The sequence below is a fragment of the Pan troglodytes genome, chromosome 9 (assembly GCF_028858775.2).
Source record: "Pan troglodytes isolate AG18354 chromosome 9, NHGRI_mPanTro3-v2.0_pri, whole genome shotgun sequence".
Lineage (NCBI taxonomy): Eukaryota > Metazoa > Chordata > Mammalia > Primates > Hominidae > Pan > Pan troglodytes.
Window position 1 is genome coordinate 104,926,529 of NC_072407.2, and position 6,675 is coordinate 104,933,203.

The window sequence follows — 6,675 nt, forward strand, 5'->3', positions numbered from 1 at the left end:
TCTCTCAAGCAATTCAGAGTATGTACCTTCAAAATGATAAATAAGCCCCTACTTCCACCTATCCTACGAAATAAGCCCTTGTAAAAGAAATATCAAGCAACTAAAAGAGGAGAACTTAAAATATATTTTCTTAAAGCCTGATATTCTCGATTTTCATTATAATACTTTCCTTATATTCATTATAAATAAAAAAAGTGTTTAAAGTAAATGTTGAAAGATTAGATAAAATGCTTTTCCTGGAGTAAATGAGTGCTTTCTAAACGGAATCCAGCTCCCTAGAGAAATGTGATACAGAGATTTTACATGTAGCAAAAAAAAATTTGTAATATCGACTTCATTGTTTATTCCACGTGTTGTACCGGCTCAGATCCTGATTCTATAACTTAACATCTTCAGACATCTAAGCTGAAGCTCAGTCCCAACTGGGTACCTGGATAGATTCCAGAGACAAACTTTCTCTACATCCTAGATTGTCTAGCGTTGGTAGGATGTGGGTTAACTCTTTTCAACTTTAGCAGATGGGAAAAGTTTGCCTCTGGAATCTATCTGCCTATCACCTCAGCTTCTTTCCCTCTTGACCTAATTGTCCCATTGCACAGAATCTGTCTCTTACTCAATAGAGAATATTTAAGCACTAAAAACTTTTACAAGTCAGGGAATAAAATTCCAAAGGTAGAATTGCAAGCAGTGGTGCTGCGGTGTGAGGATAGACTCTACTCAACACCCCTTCAAATCACACCATAAGTTTGCTGCCTCCTGATTGTATGGGGACGGTCTGGATGGTGGGGTAGGGTGCACGTAAGAGTGTGTTAAGATTTAGCCATTGCTCTTACCCACCTCAGTGGCCTGGGAAACAGTCTGCTGGCTGCTTGAGTGAGGCTTAAAGAAAAGGAGAAAAATATAGAAAAAAATAATTTTCCAATTTAAAAATTATCTTGCCTCACTCTTGCAGAGAACTATGCAGATTCTTGCTGATCTGTTCTCCTCTCTCTAGCCATTGATTTGTTTTCTCTGTGTCTATCTAACCTACAAATACAGCTGGTTATTCTGCTGTGAGAATGTCACTTTTTAATGACACAAAGTTTAACAGACTTGCCTTCTGTGATCTAAATAGTATCTCTAAATCCAGATCACTTGGCTTTATAAATGTTTTCCAGAAAATTGTTATCAATCCTGTGGTGAGATGCCACATCAGACCAGGTGACACTGGTGTCATGGGTCACTTACTGATCTTGTGGTGTAGATTACAGGCTACTCCATTAAGATGTCCTTCCTCAATGGGGGCGATATCACCCCCAACTGGGTGAAAAATTGGTCATCAAAGGCAAAAAATATATATTTGTGTGTATAAAAGACAGATATGCATACAGCACATGAGCAGATACACAATTTATCTCTGCTATTAAATTTGTATGGGGGGAAATCTCTAAAGTGTCTACATAGCCTCTTTATCAGGAATAGTAATAAATGTTGAGAAACCCTGATCTATGTATTATAAAGGAAACAGAACTAAAATTTATGGAGAGGCTTTAACAGCTGCCAGCAGTTTCATGCACCATCTTATTTAATCCTCACAGTAGTCATTTATGGATGAGGAAACTGAACTTAACTTACCCAAAGCCACACAACTAGTAGGTGGCATAGCTGAGGTTTGAGGCCAAGTCTGTTTCCAAAGCCTTTCTGCTTCCATTAAACCAGGCTGCAAAGTCAAAGTCAGTTCAAAGATGCTTGAGTCATTCTCTCTGTCCCCAGATATTTACCTTGTTGTTGGAGAGTAAGAACAGGAAAATAATCAAATCACTAACAGTACATATGTATATGTCATCACATTGTCTCTACCTTATGATGTACACATAGGACTAGTTAATTTGTCTATGTGAACACAACTGGCTAAGATGGCTCCAAACATTATGCTCCTCAGAGGTGCTCTGGGCCAATTCCTGGGGAGCCCTAGCAGCTGAAGGCACCTTAGCAGCAGGGCACTGCTCAGGCCATGGCAGGGGAGGAGATGGCAGAAGTTTATCCTCCAGAGAACAGACGAGAACTGCTACCACCCTGGGGAACCCAGATCCACCTACAATATTGCTAGGACTGTCTGCTTATTCCTGGCACCTGCAAGAGCAAAGGGGATAGCATGGCTTTAACCAAAAAGCAGGAAAGTATGTATCACAGTATTATTTTTGTAGTGTTTGCAGTAATAAGATACTCATAGAACTTGGAAGGGTGGCTTACAACTGGAGTCCCAGCTACTCAGGAGGCTGAGGTGGGAGGATCTCTTGGGCCTGGAGTTCGAGGCCAGCCTGGGCAACACAGCAAGACCCTGTCTTTAAAAAAAAGAGATATTCATAAGAAGACCCAAATTTGAAAAAAAATCAAAATGACAAAATGAAATGTGTTGTAGCAACAAGTCAGGACAGGGTCAGGAGACCTCCCAGATGTCTCCTTAAGCAATTCACTTCCCTTTTCTGAATTTCCATTTCTTCATCCATAAAAGGAAAGGTGAACTAGCTGAAGTTTTCTTCCTCCATGGACAGACTCTTGGCGTGTGAAAGAGATTTCTTTGTATATCTTGGAAGAATTCTTCCCTTCTGGTCCTTGCTGATGACGTACTTAGATTTGCCTCTGGATTCCTGGGGATGATACCACAAATGACTTCAGGTGATTGTATCAGGGATATACCCTGGAATGTCCTGGTGTCTGGCTAAAGAAGGAAAAACATAATAGATGCTTTTGGAAGGTTGGTGCTACAAAATCTGCCTTATGATAAGGAAACTGCTCTCAGCACTTTCTTACGAGCAACTCCGAAGTCAGCTACTTTCTACACTTTCATAAACGTGCTCTTCTTCACACAGAGCATTGACAATGATCCCTTGATTCTTGCTTTCCTCAGTGTGGCCCCTGGAAGCCATGTCTTTGCTGGGACCCCCAGCTTCCAGTCTGGGCCTATGTCAGAATCATCTCATAGCTCCTTTCTACCACAGGAGAGAGATCTGGGCAGATAGTTGATCTCCCTTCTCATTCCCTTTACCAACCTCTTTTAGAGGCTTACCTAAGAGTGCAGTAAAGGAAGATAGCAATCATTGACCCCTCAGTGTGTCAGGCCGTAGACTAAATACTTTTCCCTATTATTTAATGGAATTATTGTAACAACTCTGTTCCAGTAGCTACCATTATTATTCCAGTTTTACGAATGAAGAAATTAAGTGAGAAAGAGCTTGAAGTGATTGCCCAAGGTCATAAAATGTCAGAGCTAAGATTCCAAGGCAAGTCATCTTGAGCATAGCTTTATTAAGCAAGTCACTTGAGCATAGCTTTATCAAATCGAAGTGGAATTCTTTTTTGCCCAAAGTGGTCATCTTGACTCTACGACCTTAGTTTGTAACGACCTCAGTGTTCCATGGCTGCCCAAGGGGTCTTGATCGCCTCATACTTGACCTATCTGGGACACTTGGTGAGTCAAGGCCTAGAGAGAATCAAAATCTGAGTGCAATATCCTATTTTTATTTCCAGTGAGGACATGCTTTCACTTCTTTGTATCTTTAGCAGCTTTTTTTCTGTATCTTACATCCTACAACTCTCTCAAGAGACTTCCCGCCAATCTTCCAAGAACAGGTTCCTTCCTGCTGTGGTTAAGGCCAGTTCTTGCTTTCAGTGAGTCTTGGGAACACATCCTCCCTGTAATGACTATTCCACAAGGGAAGTTCACTCCTGATGTCCTTTGGGCCCTATTGTCTTGCTAGATTCATTCATGCATGTTTACCGAGCACCTACTAACTTCAAGGTAGTTCTAGGCACCAGGAATACAGTGGTGGAGAACCAGAATCTCATCTGGCTGCAGACTTAGATGCACGATGTTCTCCTCTCGGGCTAAGGGGAAGAGAATAAATATTAGTGAGCAGAGATAGTATGTCCCAGTATTTATAATACATTGCCTCATTTAATCATCACTAAAGCATAAAGAGGCAAACGTTATTTATTTATTTTTTTAGAGATGAGGTCTCACTCTATTGCTGAGGCTGGAGTACAGTGGCACGATCATAGCTCACTACAACTCCTAGGCTCAAGTGATCCCCCCAACTCGGCCTCCAAGTAGCTGGAACTACAGGTGTGCATCAGCACAGGCAAAAGTTATTATCCTCATTTTTTTAAAAGATGGAGTTTCCCTCTGTTGCCCAGGCTGGAGTGCAGTGACGTGATCTCGGCTCACTGCAACCTCTGCCTCCCAGGTTCAAGCGATACTCCTGCCTCAGCCTCCTGAGTAGCTGGGATTACAGGTGCACACCACCACGCCCAGCTAACTTTTGTATTTTTAGTAGAGACGGGGTTTTACCATGTTGGCCAGGCTGGTCTTGAACTTCTGAGCTCAGGTAATCCACTCGCCTTGGCCTCCCAATGCTGGGATTACAGGTGTGAGCCACCGCACCCAGCCATTATCCTCATTTTCAAAGGAAACACCAGAGGGTCCTAGAGGTCAGATCACAGAACTTAAAAAAGGTAGGGTTTGCAGGTGGATGCCAGGGACTATGCAGAGGGCCTCTTTTTCTTCTACCTGAGAAGAGAATTATTCTCCTGGAGTCCCAGCCTCAGAGAAATGCTGGGGAGAAGCCACATTGCTTGCCTCGGCATTTATGACCCTGAGCACGTTATTCACATTCTTACTTCTTTCCAAGAGCCTAAATCCACTAAAGTGAATACAGTTTAAGAAGAGAGTAATTTCTCCTGAAGTGAGTTAATACTGAGAGTGGTGGGAGAGTCCGTGGGTTCTGGGTGCCAGAAAGAACTGAGCCCCACTCTATGGCAGCGCTGTAAGGATGTGGTGGGACCACAGAAGGAATCATCACAGGATGCTGCAGGGAAGTGAGATGCAGGGCCTGGTGCCTCTAACTTCCCTGAAGCAAGCATGCCACAAAAACAGCAGTGAGCAGAACTGAGAAGATATGCAGGCTGGGTGGACCAATAGGGAGGAGATGGAACTCCAGATGATTACGGCTGAATTTCCTTCCAGCCGAAAGGGATGGAGGCTCAGAATAGAAGTTAAATTTTCGGGAAGTGGCTGGGCATGGTGGCTCACTCTTGTAATCCGAACACTTTGGGAGGGAGAGGTGGGATGATTGCTTGAGGCCAGAAGTTCAAGACCAGCCTGGGCAACAAAGCGAGACCCTATCTTTATTTTTAAAAATGAAAATAAAATTTGGCCAGGTTTGGTGGCTCATGCCTATAATCCCAGCACTTTGGGAGGCCAAGGAGGGAGGATTGCTTGAGCCCAGGGGTTTGACACCAGCCTGAGCAACATAATGAGACTTTGTCTGTATTTTAAAATGTAGATATCAGCCAGACATGGTGGCATGAAGCCCGGCCGCGGCAGCACCTCTGCTCTGCGGGATCCGCTATGTCCATAGGATATTTGCCTCCCAGAATGAAAGGGAGCTCAAAGTGACCCAAATTCTCAAAGAAAAGTTTCCTTGTGCTACAGTGATCAAAGTCACTGACATTTCAGGAGGTTGAAATTAAATAGAAATTTAATTGAATTAATTAATTTAAATTGAATTTAAAATGAAATTAAAATTGAATCAGAAGAATTTAAGCAGAAGAGAACTGTTCAGCAGTACCACATGGTTAATCAGGCACTAAAAGAAGAAATCAAAGGGATGCATGGATTACAGATATTTACCTCTGTCCCCAAACGCTGACCATGCCCTTGCTGCATGGATGCTGCTGCTTTAAACCTTGGATGAACTTCACTGATACCGTTCTTCCCTAGACATTCACCAAAAAATGTGTATATTTTGTTCATATACATTTCCATGTTATAATTATGGAAGATGTGTAATCCACTTGCATGTTAATTAAAGGAAACAAACAACTGAAGTTTTGAAGGGTCAAAAAAAATGTAAAAAAAATGAAAATAAAACTATAAAAAAAAATGTTAGGGAAGAAAATGCAATATATGTGGCACAGCTGGACTGAGATTCACACATACTACATACACAGGAGAGATACTTAACATGGTACTTTCTACATAGTAGGTGTGCTGTATTATCATTAATATTATTCTTACTATTGTTACTATTAGTATATTTTAAGCATAGTATGTTTTGCCTCATTTTTCAAGAAAGTATATAAACTTCATGGATTGTAGACCCTTTTTTAGCCTTCAAAGACCACAAAAAACAATCGTACTGCTAGACAGTTAATATAGAGCAATAGACTTTAAATAAACTGAAACAAAAGCCTGGAGATGTTATCACTGGCTAGTACAGGCACATGCTCACTTTTCTCCAGCAGGTAGTCCACTTTCCAAATAAATCAGGGTTCTCAGAAGCCTCTTTTGCTCTCAGCTGACTTTTTTTTTTTTTTTTGAAACAGAGTCTTGCTCTGTTGCCCAGGCTGGAATGCAGTGGTGCGATCTCGGCTCACTGCAACTTCCACCTCTGGGATTCAAGTGATTCTCCTGCCTCAGCCTCCCAAGTACCTGGGACTACAGGCACCCGCAGCTGCCACCACACCCAGCTAATTTTTTGTATTTTTAGAAGAGACAGGATTTCACCATGTTGGCCAAGGTGGTCTTGAACTCCTAACCTCAAGTGATCCGCCTGCCTTGGCCTCCCAAAGTGGTGGGATTATAGGCGGGAGCCACCATGCCCTGTTTCAGTCAATCCTTACACAAGGTATTGT

General features: G+C 42.2%; 1 pseudogene; it reads left to right on the forward strand.

Annotated features, from left to right (window-relative positions):
• The first annotated feature begins 5,337 nt into the window (after positions 1-5,337).
• On the forward strand, positions 5,338-5,763 carry LOC100610735 (bolA-like protein 3; annotated as a pseudogene).
• Positions 5,764-6,675: the final 912 nt, after the last annotated feature.